The sequence below is a fragment of the Scyliorhinus torazame genome, chromosome 28 (assembly GCF_047496885.1).
Source record: "Scyliorhinus torazame isolate Kashiwa2021f chromosome 28, sScyTor2.1, whole genome shotgun sequence".
Taxonomy (NCBI): Eukaryota; Metazoa; Chordata; class Chondrichthyes; order Carcharhiniformes; family Scyliorhinidae; genus Scyliorhinus; species Scyliorhinus torazame.
Window position 1 is genome coordinate 13557954 of NC_092734.1, and position 15735 is coordinate 13573688.

Consider the following 15735-nt stretch of genomic DNA (forward strand, 5'->3'; position numbering starts at 1 on the left):
CGAAGATGGCACACACACATAGACACCCACAGATACAGTCAGACACCCACACACACAGATAACCACATACACACACATAGACACACACCCACACCCAGACATACACAACCCCCCAGACACACACACACCCAGCCAGACACACACACCCATACACACATACATACAGTCAGACACCCAGGCACACAGTCCGACAGCCACACATCCCCAAATACACACACACACACACACACACAGACATATAAACAGACACACACACATGACAGACACACACCCAAATATACACACAGACACCCAAACAGACGCACATAGACACACACACACATAAGACAGACACACACACCCACAAACACAGACACACACACAATTTAATTCTGTTTAAAAGCAAATTACTGTGGATTCAGGAGTCTGAAACTCACTGAGATAGCCCTGCATGTTCTGTTTTTGTCGTGGAACTCGGTTTAGATGGGTTTTTTTTAAAAAAATAGTTCCCATTAGCTCCTGGCCCTTCGATGTAAACTTCATTTCACTTTAAGCAAAGCCTGTGCTCAGGCTGATTTGCATGTTAATAGCTGGGGAGGAGGAGGCAGAAACACAATCCGAAGTGGTTTAACTGCAGGGCAGAGCGATGGTGTCCATCCACGACTGCTGATCAGAAGCAGCAGAACCGTTCTTGAGCCTCAACAACCAAAAGGACTGGTGGAACCGATTGGCAAACCTGTCAGCAACTCTGAGAAGCAACTCCAGGCAAATCCTCTGAAACATTCTGTTCCATTCCTGTCCCTCTTCCACCCCCGGTAATGCGAAGGGATAGGAAGTAATTCTGACCCCCCCCCCCCCCCCCCCCCCCGAGCCGGTGAGCCACTAAGGTGCAGGAGAATCTGTACTCCTTCTCTGGGGGGGAAGAGGCTGCACTGGGTGCGTCAGGTCCTGTCGGCACCCTCCAGCTTCACTCTGACAGTGAAGGCAGTTTAAGAACCCTTTTGTCCACTGGCCTCTCTGCCCAGCTTTCAATAGCAGTGACCTACTGACCCACCCACCCCCAAGGGTGACCAGCTGATGGAAGCAGACCACAATGCTACTCTGTAACCATGGGAATAAGCTGTTCTTGCCCCGAGGGGACTCCAAATGCATTCCCTGGCATTGATGCTGGATTTCATGGCCCAGCTTGTAGCTACAGGTAACGCCTGCTCTAATTGATCATTAACCCCTTGGTATCTGACAGCGTCAAAAACAACCCCGAACTTCCAATTAAATCCGATTACCAAACAAACACAAATTGTTCACTTGTCAGCAACCAGGAACACCTTGGACAATTAATAATAATAATCTTTATTGTCACAAGTAGGCTTACATTAACACTGCAATGAAGTTACTGTGAAAAGCCCCTAGTCGCCACACTCTGGCCCCTGTTCGGGTACACTGAGGGAAAATTCAGAATGTCCCATTCACCTAACAGCACGTCTTTCGGGACTTCTGGGAGGAAACCGGAGCACCCGGACGAAACCCAGCCAGACACGGGGGAGAACGTGCTGACTCTGCACAGACAGTGACCCAAGTCGGGAATCGAACCTGTGACCCTGGCGCTGTGAAGCAACAGAGCCACCACTGTTTAAAAAAGGAGGTAGGCAGAAAGCGGGTCATCAAGGAAGAAATAGCGAGGCATCTGGATGGAAATTGTCCCATTGGACAGACGCAGCATGGGTTCATAAATGGCAGGTCGTGCCTAACTAATTTAGTGGAATTTTTTGAGGACATTACCAGTGCGGTAGATAACGGGGAGCCAATGAATGTGGTATATCTGGATTTCCAGAAAGCTTTTGACAAGGTGCCACACAAAAGGTTGCTGTATAAGATAAAGATGCATGGCATTAAGGGGAAAGTAGTAGCATGGATAGAGGATTGGTTAATTGATAGAAAGCAAAGAGTGGCGATTAATGGGTGTTGCTCTGGTTGGCAATCAGTAGCTAGTGGTGTCCCTCAGGGATCAGTGTTGGCACACAATTGTTCACAATTTACATAGATGATTTGGAGTTTGGGACCAAGGGCAATGTGTCCAAATTTGCACACGACACTAAGGTGAGTGGTAAACAAAAAGTGTAGAGGATACTGGAAGTCTGCAGAGGGATTTGGATAGTTTGAGTGAATGGGCTAGGGTCAGGCAGATGGAATACAATGTTGACAACTGTGAGGTTATCCATTTTGGTAGGAATAACAGCAAAAGGGATTATTATTTAATTGATTAAATATTAAAACATGCTGTTGTGCAGAGAGACCTGGGTGTGCTAGTGCATGAGTCGCAAAAAGTTGGTTGACAGGTGCAACAGGTGATTAAGAAGGCAAATGGAGTTTTATCCTTCATTGCTAGAGAGATGGCGTTTAAGACTAGGGAGGTGATGCTGCAACTGTATAAGGTGTTAGTGAGGCCACACCTGGAGTATGGAGACTGTACTCATTGAAATTTAGAAGGATGTGGGGGGATCTTATAGAAACATATAAAATTTTGAAGGGAATAGATAGGATAGATGCGGGCAGGTTGTTTCCACTGGCGGGTGAAAGCAGAACTAGGGAGCATAGCCTCAAAATAAGGGGAGGTAGATTTAGGACTGAGCTCAGGAGAAACTTCTTCACCCAAAGGGTTGTGAATCAATGGAATTCCCTGCCCAGTGAAGCAGTTGAGGTTCCTTCATTAAATGTTTTCAAGATAAAGATAGCTAGTTTTTTGAAGAATAAATGGTTATGGTGTTCGGGCTGGAAAGTGGAGCTGAGTCCACAAAAGATCAGCCATGATCTCATTGAATGGCGGAGCAGGCTCGAGGGGCCAGATGGCCGACTCCTGCTCCTAGTTCTTTCGTTCTTATATTTGGGTCTTCCATAGATCTGACCCGGTCTAACCATCTCATCCAATGATATTCAGCGTGTAGCCCCTACAAATCTATCGGAAGTTCCTCCTTAAACAAAGGAGAAATGCACGGAGCAACATTTGAGCTGTGGAGTAAGAGTGATTTCTTTACTGAACAGACCATTAAAATCCAGGCGTCTGCTTGCAGCTCGCAGAAGGCACAGCAGTAGCTGCCAATCACGCACAATCTGTCTCTTCCATTTACCTTCACACTGCAGCAAGCAGTTTGCATTCAGCGCGTCAAAATCTATCAGCTTCGAAAATGTGTTTCCAGTTTAAAGTGCAGGGACTCAAGTGATAGGAGACAAACAACACACTGAATCTTAAATGTCAACAAAGATAAGGCAGTATGCAAAAAGTCACAAACCAGGGAAAAGGAAAATTACGTGCAAGTTTTCTGTTTCATATAGTTGGGGCAGACATTGAGCCTTTTTTTTATTTTCAGAACATCTAAGCATTCTTATGTAAATACCACAAAATGTTCACTGCTATTTAACTACCTCCTTCCTCAACAGGGGAGGATTTCTGACAGTTAAAATTAAAATCTCAGGTCTTCCTTCATTTGGCTGGTAACATTCCTTCCCGTCAGAATCAGACAAAGATATAACCAATCACTTGGCAAGTTAAGAGGGTGACAGAACACTCTCCACTTGCCTGAGTGAGTGCAGCTCCAACAACACTCAAGAAGCTCGACACCATCCAGGCCAAAACAGCCTGTGATTGGCACCCATCTACAAACATTCACTCCCCCCAACCCCACCACCGCCGCACCCTGGCAGCGGTGTCGACCATCTCCATGATGCACTGTAGCAACTCATCAAGGCTCTTCTGACATCGCCTTCCAAACATACAAATGACCTTGACCACCTAGAATGACAAGGGCAAGCAGATGCATAGGGACGCCACCACCTGCAGGTTCCCATGCAACACACCATACTGACATGGAACTATATCGCCTTTCCCTCTCTTGTCACTCATTCAAAAACCTGGAACTCATAATCGAATAGCATTGCCATGAATACCTACACCACATGGACGACATCGGTTCAAGAAGCTGACTCATCAAGGGAACTTTAAGATGGACAAGGAAAGATACTGGCCCAGCCAGTGACTCTCACTTCCCATAAAATAATTTTTTTAATGTAAAGGCAGGTGTAGTTATCTGAAGATTGACATTCAAGCCAGTTTGTCAGGTCCATGTATCATCCACCACAACTTCAGTTGGACATGCTTCAAAGACACGTGACAGCTTGCCCAACAACCTTTTTTTTTTTAAAAAGAAAAAACTAGGGACACTCTCTAAATTATTAGTCAGTGATTCTCGGCACTCTTCATTGTATCTATTCTTCCCTGAACAGGAAGTTAAGGCTTCATCTGGATGAGCACTTTAGCTCGCGTGGACAAGCCCTCTCCCGGTGCAGCCCGCCACCAGACTTTTCCTGACTTTCAGCACTTCAGACTCCGAGCCCGCCGCCACGAACACAATCCACACACGGCCGACCACTGGTCACAGTCAAAGTCGAGTGGGGGGGGGGGGGGGGGGGGGGGAAGAGAGAGAGTTGCGGCAGGTCGAGGGGGGCAGAAAGAAATCCTTATTCTTCCCTGAATAAGACACTAACACATCTCTAGAAATTCACATGCACAAAGCGAGAGGGCCTCTCAACGAATGGAGACCCGTTTGCCGAGTGCGAAAATTCCTTCTGGGTGGAAGCACCTCCCATTACAAGCCTCGACAGAAATCCTTTTAAATCATCCCGTCCGTCAGACTGACAAGCCCACTTTCAAATTCACCAGTGCATCAATGCAATTTGCAAATCTGATCACATTAGTTATGGGTGGGGGGGGGGGGGGGGGGGGGGTGCAGAAAGAAGGAATCTAGTCATACATAACTCACCTGATTTGAGCACCTAAGGGTAGACCGCACCACAGGTGTTGCAATTCGACAAAGAACTCTCCCAGGTAAGAGTACCCTTCCTATGGCTGCAAAAAAAAAATGCAAAGAAACCATGGATTAGCAAAGTTAATAACTCCCAAATGTTTTCAAATATCTGTTTGGAAAAGCCTCAGCAACACGCGCCTGCTCTTGCGGCAATAACTCCGTTAAATATTAAAGGCAACTCCAACCAATTTAAAGATTAACTCTTTGCAAGGTTGCGATGCAGTGAATGTTCAAGACATTTACTGAGGGCTCGGTCATTACAGTAGCTGCTCCAGGACTCCTAGGAATGGGAGGACATCTAGGCATTTGTGCTACAGCAGTAGTTTTCAGGCTGGAGATCTGAAATGCAAGCAGCAGAAATGCTGCAGTCCACGCAGTGCGTTGGCAACCTCCGGAACATTAGCCTGGCTGCTTTCCTCCCTGCCCCCTGGACACTGACCAGCCTGCTGTGCATTTCCAGCGTTTGCAGTTTTGATTTTAGTGGTGCATCGAGGGAGCAGTGGGTTTTCTTAAGCTCCCGTTCACAATCTGGCTTTATCTGCCAGGAGCTTTGTGGCTCCAAATCTGGTTCCTTGCACATCCCTAATTTTAATTTCTCCCCACAGGTGGCAGTGCCTTCCATTGCCAAGGCGCTAACCTTGGGAATTCCTTCCCTGGATTTATCCGCCTCATAGAACATACAGTGCAGAAGGAGGGCATTCAGCCCATCGAGTCTGCACCGACCCACTTAAGCCCTCACTTCTACCCTATCCCCCTAACCCAATAACCCCTCCTAAACGTTTTGGACACTAAGGGCAATTGATCATGGCCAATCCACCTAACCTGCATGTCTTTGGACAGTGTGAGGAAACTGGAGCACCCGGAGGAAACCCACGCAGACACAGGGAGAACGTGCAGACTCCGCACAGTGACCCAGCGGGGAATCGAACCTGGGACCCTGGCACTGTGAAGCCACAGTGCTCTCCATGATGCTACCGTGCTGACTCGTTACCTCTCTCCACTTTTAGGATGCTCTGAATTTTTGGCCATCTCCCTAATACTTCTTTACGTGGTTCAGTGTCAGCTCTTGTTTCGTAACGATCTTGTGGAGCCCTTTGGGGCATTTTACTACGTTAAAGGGTGCTGCAGGAATGCAAGTTGGTGAGCACAAAGTATATTCCCCATTGGAAACAGTGTTGTCCATTTTAGATTTGGCAATACAGTTGATGAAAGCAAACACAAGCAAAGTCTATGAATGTTGAAAGTAATTTCAAGCCCAGATCAATATATGTCCAGGAACTGCCAATTGTGAACATAATGCAGGTTTGTCAAACTGGTGATCAAACATGCAGCTTGGCGAGGAGCACTCTCACCTTGGGAGTCAGAAGGTTGTGGGTTTGATTCCCACTCTGGAGATCTGAGCCCAGAATGTCAACTAACACTCCAGTGCCGGCACAGAGGGAGTGTTGCCCTGTTGACGGTGCTGCCTCTTTATGAGCCATTAAACCGAGGCCCCATTCTGCCCCCCCTCAAGTGGATATAAAAAGCTGCGACAGCGCCACTGGGAGTGCAGTGGAGTCCTCGCTAAACAGGAGTGTACAAAATATGGTGGCTAACTGGGGCACAGAAATCTCCCCCAACATGGATCCCATAATGACCAGATCATTTGTTTTTCACAATGAACGTTGAGGGGTAAACACTGACGGGGACACCTGGAAAGCTCCCCTGCCTTTATTCGAAATAGAGCCACTATGAATTTATTTTGCACGGAGTGGGATAGAATGGGTCTGTGTTCTGGCATTCAGCGGTCATAACAGAGGGCAGGTGTAAAGATGACTTGCTGCAGTTGTACAGAGCCTTGGTGAGAAAACACCTGGGAGTATTGTGGACAGTTTTGGTCCCCTTACCTAAGGCGGTATATATTTGCCACAGAGAGGTTGCAACAGAAGTTCACCAGAATAATCACAAAATCTTGACGGGCAAGATTCCTGGGGGAAACAAAAGAGGGAATCCTACACTCGTTCTCACCAGTGGTTTTTCTGAAGAGCTGAATTGAGACAACTGTATCAAGTGTGCATGAAGGAGCTCAACTCTTGCTAACCCCCGAGGTGTCAGAAGGCTGAGCGGAACTAACTCAGGTTCTTTAACGATTTACAGCAATCCCAAAGCTTCTTGAAAAAGACAAGAATCAAAGTTTGTCTGTCGCAAACAGCGAGGTGATTGGAGGGGTGGGGGGGGGGGGAAGAGGAGCGGAGGTGAAAATAAACACTGGAACTGCACAATGCAGAGGGAACTCGCAGATTCAATAACTGCCCTCGGAGCTGCCACATTTTCATCAGCAAGTCTCCCATTTGAAAAACAAGCTGTCAGACAGCTCAAGAAAAATGCTGAATTTCACCATCAAATCAATATTCTTCTCCACAGGTGAACAAAGGGCATCAATTTTCCACTGCTGCGCCTCAAGAAGAATTAATGAGGACTTGCATGATGCTGCAAATGTGCGGAAGGAAAAATATCAAACTTTTATCTGTCACTGTGTACCCTGACAAAGGGACTGAAGATCCATTCACAGGTCCTCCTTTGGCACATATGTTTTGTCCCGTTGCCCTTGATCTCAACTGTGTTGCTGCAAAACGCTCAAACAGCAAATCAGCTTCAAAAGGTACAAGATTAATCAAGTACAACATCTGTGACCCTGACTGTATTGCCTTTCAGACCAAAACTCTGATACCCGACCTCAAGAGACACGGGTTTAATAATACAAAACGTCTGGAGAAATGACCAATTTCGGATGCTCGCTTGCCAACAACAGCAGGACGCGACCGCACCGTGATTTTCTTTCAAGCCGGCCTTGTGTCAAAGCGAGACAGAGGTTAATTCCAAGAACAGTTGGATGAAAGCGCATAAACTCAAAATTTAGCCTTGAAAAGATCAATTTGGAGGAGGAGAAACGGCTGTCTTTCTGATTACACTGTGCAGTGCGAGCTTCAATGCCGAGCGTGTAACAGGATAGTGTTTTGTTTATAAAGGGGGTAGGGGTGGCCAACAGGATCCACGTCAGCCCTTTACCTGCCATAGTGCGTGAAAGTTGACCAATGCACGAGAAGCGAAATCCCTTGGGTGAGATTTTAAAGCAAGCCAACCAAATCAAATCTGGTGGAAGCGGTGTCACTCTGCATTTTAAAAAAAACCATTCACATTCTTCAGCAGACACACCATTCATTCTCCCAGCCAACATTGCCCCTGGCATGTGAAACTCCAGGAATGAGAGATGAAATTCACTCATGACTCTTAATGGTTTCTTTTTAAATTTCTCCAGCGGCAGGTTTGCTGAAACCTTTTCTTTTTGTAAAATGTCCACTTCGCCAGCCTGCTATTTGATGCTGTGCACAAAATCGTTCCGGCGCAGGAGAAGGCCATTTGGCCCATCGTCTCTGCCCTGGCTCTCCAAGCGAGCATCGTGACTTAGCGCCATTCCTCGTGCCCCCGCACATTGTTTCTATCCAAATAATCATCTGACGCCCTCACGAATGCCTCGATTGAACCTGCCTCCACCACACTTCCAGGCCGTGCATTCCAGACCCCAGCCACTCGCTGTATGAAAAAGGTTTTTCTCACATTTGCAGTTGGCATCAGTCCTACAATTGGCTGCAACAATAGTCAACTAACTTACAAAGAGCGGGCTTTTAAAAAAAAAAAATCTTGCGACAAATCTCAGACCTCACAGCTGGACATGTTCGGCATAAATTTCCCACCATGGGTTAGCCCTGCAGCCTCACGGCGCTGAGGTCCCAGGTTCGATCCCTGCTTTGGGTTGCTGTCCATGTGGAGTTTGCACATTCTCCCAGTGTTTGCGTGGGTTCCGCCCCCACAACCCAAAGATGTGCAGGGTAGGTGGATTGGCCACGCTAAATTGCCCCTTAATTGGAAAAAATGAACTCCCCACCATGTGCTGTGGTGGCAAAGCTGAAGACGGTGTTGGAGTCGGCAGCTAAAAAACACTCAGTTAAAAGGCCACATCCTTTGAATAAAAGGCCACATCCTTTCGCGCCCAGTCCCTTATCGATGTCCTGATTGCTGATGGATCTTGAGACGAGACCAGGTGACCGCCAGTCACTTAACATCACGCCCAGGTCTACCCTGATGGCTCAATGCATTAATGAAGCGAGTAGCTGAACCTTTTGAAGCAGGCGTGTTACTGGGCATGGTGGGGGGGGCAATGGAAAATAAAGTTCGACAATGTTTCCCCATTCACTCTGCCAACAGGCTCAAGGGATTGAACACAAAGATTTCAAATCTCCCGAATAATGTTGGAAGGGCACACACGGGGATCTCTGCCAAGGTCAAGATAGAACTTAGCTGCGATGCCATCTGCAGCCGAGTAGCACACTGACACTCAGCCTCCTGGTTCAACAGCGTAAATAACGGCCGGAAGATCTTTTAAACCTTGCCTGGCAAGGATTCAGCCTTCACAAGTGGAAGGAAGGAAAAACTGATAAGGGAGGAAATCCGTATTTCCTGAGACCGTGGTCCCACACAACATCTGCCGGAATGCACACCTTTGAAGAACAGAGTTGAAAAACTGAGCCCAGTGCTCCACATGTGGACCCAATAAGACGGTTTTAAAATCACCTGTTTCAATTTACCCACCAACCCCTTTTCCCATCCGGCCTGATATTCTGTGTGTTTTCTTAACAACACAAAGTTATTAGTGGCTTGTTCTCCGATATTCTCTCTTGCTCACAGAAATCGTTGATATGCTCCCACAGAGTTACCTCTTCAACCGGATCTCTAAGGGTTCAATTACGAGGACCGATGTCACAAACTAGCCAAGAGTTTAGGAGGCTAAGATGTGACATGTTCAAATTTACCACGGTTCTAAAAGGAAAAACTATTTTCGTTGCGCGAATGTCTGGGACTCGGGGCATAGCCCCACAGCTCAGCTGCCTGCCTGAGAGCAACTCAACTGGACCAGTTCCAATTCGCATCGAATACTAGATCCATTGATAGCTGACATTTTCTCCTGGGAAATGGAGCTAATCCTTTTTGGGAGCGACATTAGGAAACATTTCTTGGGTGATAGAAGTTTGGAACTCTCTCCTGCAAACTGCAGTTGATGCTGAAAACGGAGATTGATAGATTTATGTTAAACAAAGGTCTGCACAAAAGGATGGTATATGGGGTTAATAATAATAACCGCTTATTGTCAAAAGTAGGCTTCAATGAAGTTACTGTGAAAAGCCCCTAGTCGCCACATTCCGGCGCCTGTTGGGGGAGGCCGGTATGGGAATTGAACCCGCGCTGCTGGCCTTGTTCTGCATTACAAGCCAGCTGTTTAGCCCCCTGTGCTAAACCAGCCCCATTCCACCATGGTTAATTCCACCCTGCCATCAGTAAATGGTACAGCAAGCTAAAGAACCTCTTCCTATACCTGTGTATTTATTTTGTCAATTCTCACTTCCCATTTACCTGCATCTACCACTCTCCCCCTCACCTCCCACACACTGATTCATGTCCACTTGGTTCTAAGATGGTTCTCATCAGCTGTGACCACGAGGAGCACAATGGAGTGGGATCGCTACCAACTCTCACTGCCAGTTAAGCTCTGTTGGGGAGAAAGTAACACTTGGTTGGTATGACCACCTACCTTGGCAAACTAGAAAATCGAAGGGACACGTATCCCTCATTTGCTGGAGATCACTGGGAAATTGGACACCAATTGGCTGAAACCTGGGACAGACATTCAGGAACCTTGTTTGCAAAGAAGCAAACTCAGAACATTCTTCTCATCATTATCACTGTGAGCTCAATCATCATTCACATATTTACCATCCATTTGTTTCACGTCACCAATTCAATTAAGTTACAATCCCAGAACAGAGCCCAATTGGCAAGGATAGCCCCAATATTTTAGGTTATTTTGGAAGATTGTGCAGAAAGAATGATTCGCTCGAGGAGATATTGCACAAAGAAATAGGGATTTGGTATTTTAAAAGAAAACTTTATTATGAACACAATATTAAACTCGTTAACATCACACCAGCACGGCTGCCCCACGGCACTCGAGGATCCGGATTCGATCCCGGACACTGTCCATGTGGAGTTTGCACATTCACCCCGTGTCTGCGTGGGTTTCACCCCCACAACCCAAAGATGTGCAGGTTAGGTGGATTGGCCACGCTAAATTGTCCCTTAGTTGGAAAAGAATAATTGGGTACTCTAAATTTATTTGTAAAAATATCACACCCAATAATAGCTTACAATTACTCCTGAAACAATACTACTGAATACAATAAATACAATACCCTTAATTACCGTCTCTATTCCCAATTAAACAACAAGAAAGAAAAACACACACAGCTCTCAATCCATTCTACATCCCAATGGAACAGAGTAATACTTGCTTTCCAGAACAGATTTGGCTCCTGTCAGAACCCCTGCAGACTCTGGCTGGATGTCGTCAAAAAGCTGTTTCAACTGGTTTGTTTTGGCTTCCCCTTGTCCTGTGACAAGTCGGCACTGCTTTAAATACTATTAATTATTTTTAACTATCCTACTGTGAGAGCAAAAGATTTTACTTGTGGTCTAAATGGTGGCCAGGGGGCAGCATGGTGGCACAGTGGTTAGTGCTGCTGCCTCACGGCGCTGAGGCCCCAAGTTCGATCCCGGCTCTGGGTCACTGTCCGTGTGGAGTTTGCACATTCTCCCTGCGTTTGCATGGGTTTCACCCCCACAACCCAAAGATGTGCAGGCTAGGTGAATTGGCCACGTTAAATTGCCCCTTAATTGGAAAAAAATAATTCGGTAGTCTAAATTTAAAACATTTTTTTAAAATAAAAAAATGGTGGCCAGGTCAAAACTCAATTCAAAATCTTTCTCAAAATGTCTGAATGCCTAGGGTGGCACGTGGCACAGTGGTTAACACTGGGACTACGGCGCCGAAGACCCGGGTTCGAATCCCGGCCCTGGGTCACTGTCCGTGTGGAGTTTGCACATTCTCCGCATGTTTGCGTGGGTTTCACCCCCACAACCCAAAGATGTGCAGGGTAGGTGGATTGGCCACACTAAATTGTCCCTCAATTGGAAAATAAAATAATTGGGTACGCTAAATTTATAAAATAAAAATATCTGAATGCCTTAGCTCCACCCAGCAATGACATCATCGCCCCAAGCTGAAAGTAAATGAACTCCCCAGGCTGAAAACACCTCAGCTCCCCAGGAATTCCCCGTAGTCAAACAACAAAGCATTAGCCCCATCGGTTACAATGTCAATTTCACCTCAGGGTCCTAAAAACGTTCTCGACTTGCAAAAATATATATATTTTTTAAACATGACTACTGTAGTCAAACACACTCTAACCCAGGCTTTTAACTCTTACATTGCTAAATGTTTATAACCCAATGCATCTAAAATCCTGCAATTGTCAGAGGTTGCACCCACATGGGTCCATGCTTCAAGCGATGTTGATGAATCATCGCAGATGATATATCTCTTTAGAGAAGCATCAAAACACAAGCTTGCACATGCAGCATCTTACAGTCGTCGGTGCAAGTTTGCTTCACCTCTGTTGGCTTTTACCTTCCTTTATCTGTCAAGCCAACTTGATTATTTGGATAGAATCCAGTAATCCACGCAGCTCGAGCCTAAATCAGATGCAAGATGTCAAGCAATTTGTCAAACTGAAGAAGAGCTTAGTTGCTAGGACTCAACTGACAGAGGGTTGCTGGGTATTTTGAGCAGACGGCTCATTCACCCCATCCAGTCAATGCGGATGTTTACGTTGCACGCGAGCCTCCTCCCATCTTACTTCATCTCACCCTGTCCCCACATTTTATTCCTTTCTCCCTCAAGTTACTTAATCAGCTTCCCTGGACAGTAAGTAAAAAAAATACTGCCAAAATAGTAAATGCATCTAAACTTATAGATCGCACCTTTTTGGACAAGCTTAAATGAGGAACCTGCCAATGGTCATGCAGGTTAAATTCAAAAACTTTTGTTTAAAAAGACAGTCAGTATTTAAAAATAAATTTAGAGTACCCAATTATTTTTTTACAACTAAGGGGCAATTTAGCGTGGCCAATCCACCTACCCTGCACATCTTTGGGTTGTGGGGGTGAAACCCACGCAGACACGGGGAGAATGTGCAACTCCACACGGACAGTGACCCAGAGCTGGGATTCGAACCCGAGTCCTCAGCGCTGTAGTCCCAGTGCTAACCACTGTGCCACGTGCAGCCCCTCAAGCCCCTAGTTAATGGTGTAGATACCACAGTGTGTGCGTGTGTGTGTGTGTGTGTGTGTGTGTGTGTGTGCGTGTATGTCCTCCTGTCTTCTCCAACTACTGGAAAAGGGTGCATTGGCAAAACCTTACAGTCAGGCCAAAAATTAACTCTCATATTTATTTGCAAGTTTCAAAATTACGTGGAAGCAGTAAGCCAACAATTAACATCAGGTAAAATACTTAACACAACATTAGTGCAGAAGGAGGCCATTCGGCCCATCGAGTCTGCACCGGCTCTTGGAAAGAGCACCCTACCCAAGGTCAACACCTCCACCCTATCCCCATAACCCAGTAACTCCACCCATTCTCTAAGGGCAATTTTGGACACTAAGGGCAATTTATCATGGCCAATCCACCTAACCTGCACATCTTTGGACTGTGGGAGGAAACCGGAGCACCCGGAGGAAACCCACGCAGACGGGGAGGATGTGCAGACTCCGCACAGACAGTGACCCAAGCTGGAATCAAACCTGGGACCATGGAGCTGTGAAGCAATTGTGCTATCCACAATGCTACCGTGCTGCCCATTATGATTGGATATTTTTTTTTAAATATTTTTATTAAGGTATTCGAAAGTTTTTATAATAAGAACAATAACAATGACATAGACAGAGTGTAATAAACATTTCCACCCCCATCCCAATCTTCACACCCCCCTACCATAAAACACCAATCCGGCCTCTTCCCCCCCCCCCCCCCCCCCCCCCCCCCACCCCCACCCGGAATACTGAATCTGCCGACATTTTAATTTTCCCCGAGAAAGTCGACGAACGGCTGCCACCTCCGGGTGAACCCGACCATTGACCCTCTTAAGGCAAACTTTATCTTCTCGAGACTGAGAAACCCAGCCATGTCACTAACCCAGGTCGCTACACTCAGGGGCTTCGAGTCCCTCCATATTAATAAGATCCGTCTCCGGGCTACCAGGGAGGCAAAGGCCAAGACATCAGCCTCTTTCGCCCCCTCAACTCCCGGCTCTTCCGACACTCCAAAGATTGCCATCTCCGGACTCGGCACCACCCGTGTTTTGAGTACCGTGGACATTGTCTTAGCAAAACCCTGCCAAAACCCTCTAAGCTTTGGGCATGCCCAAAACATGTGGATATGATTTGCTGGGCTTCCCGCGCACCTCGCACACCTGTCCTCTACCCCGAAAAACTTGCTCATCCTAGCCACTGTCATGTGTGCCCAGTGGACTACCTTGAATTGTATCAGGCTGAGCCTGGCACATGATGAGGACGTATTAACCCTGCTTAGGGCATCTGCCCACGGACCCACCTATCTCTCCTCCTAGCTAGTCTTCCCACTTGCCCTTAAGCTCCTCCACCGGAGTTTCCTCCGCCTCCCAAAGCTCCTGGTAAATAACCAATACTTTCCCCTCTCCCACCCAGGTACTGGAGACTACTTTGTCCTGTATCCCCCCCGTGGCGGCAGCAGCGGAAGGCCGGCACCTGTTTTCTCAGGAAGTCTCACACCTGCAAATACCTAAACCCATTCCCTGTTGGCAATTGAAATCTATTCTCCAAGGCTTTGAAGCTGGGGAAGCTGCCGTCTATAAATAGATCCCCCATCCTTCTAACTCCTGTCCTTTGCCATCTCCAGAACCCACCATCCAGCCTACCCGGTACAAACCGATGATTATTATAAATCGGGGTCCAAACCGATGCTCCCTCCACTCTCTTATATCTCCTCCATTGCCTCCAGATCCTCAGAGCCGCCACCACCACCGGACTGGGGAGTATCAGGCCAGCGAGAACAGAAGAGGTGCCGTTATCAGTGCTCCCAAACTTGTGTCTTTGCAAGACGCTGCCTTCATCCGACCACCTCCCCACCCCACTACCCTCTTCCTAATCATGGCTATATTAGCCGCCCAGTAGTAATTGCAGAAGTTCAGCAGCACCCGCCCACCCTCCCCCAGACTGCGCTCCAGCAACACTTTCTTCACTCGCGGGGTTTTACCCGCCCACACAAAGCCCGAAATAATCTTATTCACCCGCTTGAAAAAGGTCTTTGGGATGAAGATGGGGAGGCACTGAAAGACAAACAGAAATCTGGGGAGGACCGTCATTTTCACGGTCTGTACCCTCCCCGCCAGTGATAGTGGGAGCATGTCCCATCTCTTAAAGTCCCCTTCCATTTGGTCTACCAACCGGGATAGGTTTAACTTGTATAGTACCTCCCATTTCTAGGCCACCTGGACTCTCAGATATCAAAAGCTCTTCCCTACCATTCTAAGCGGCAGCTCTCCCAGTCTCTTCTCCTGCCCTCTTGCCTGGATCGCAAACATCTCGCTTTTCCCCATGTTCAATTTATATCCCAAAAAATTGCCAAATTCCCCCAAGATTCGCATTACATCCCCTCCAACAGGTCTGAAATATACAAGAGCAGATCATCTGCGTAGGGCGAGACCCAGTGCTCCACCCCCCCCCCCCTCTTTCCTCCCCCCCCCTCCCCTCCCCTCTTTCCTCCCCCCCCCCCGAACCAGCCCTTTCCAGTTCCCAGAGGCTCTTAACGCCATGGCCAATGGCTCTATGGCTGGAGCAAACAGTAACGGAGAGAGGGGGCACCCTTGCCTCATCCCTCGGTGTAGTTTAAAATACCCCAACCTCAGCCGGTTTGTACGCACACTCGCTACTG

At 47.2% G+C, this 15735-nt stretch overlaps 1 protein-coding gene across 1 annotated transcript in view; it reads right to left on the reverse strand.

The window, feature by feature from the left end:
* Positions 1-15735, reverse strand: part of ndst2a (N-deacetylase/N-sulfotransferase (heparan glucosaminyl) 2a) — a 630597-nt gene that overhangs the window by 215087 nt on the left and 399775 nt on the right. Inside the window, exon 5 of the mRNA XM_072491345.1 lies at positions 4794-4879. The gene's annotated coding sequence lies outside the window, so the exon portion shown is untranslated. The remainder of the gene's footprint in view (positions 1-4793; positions 4880-15735) is intronic.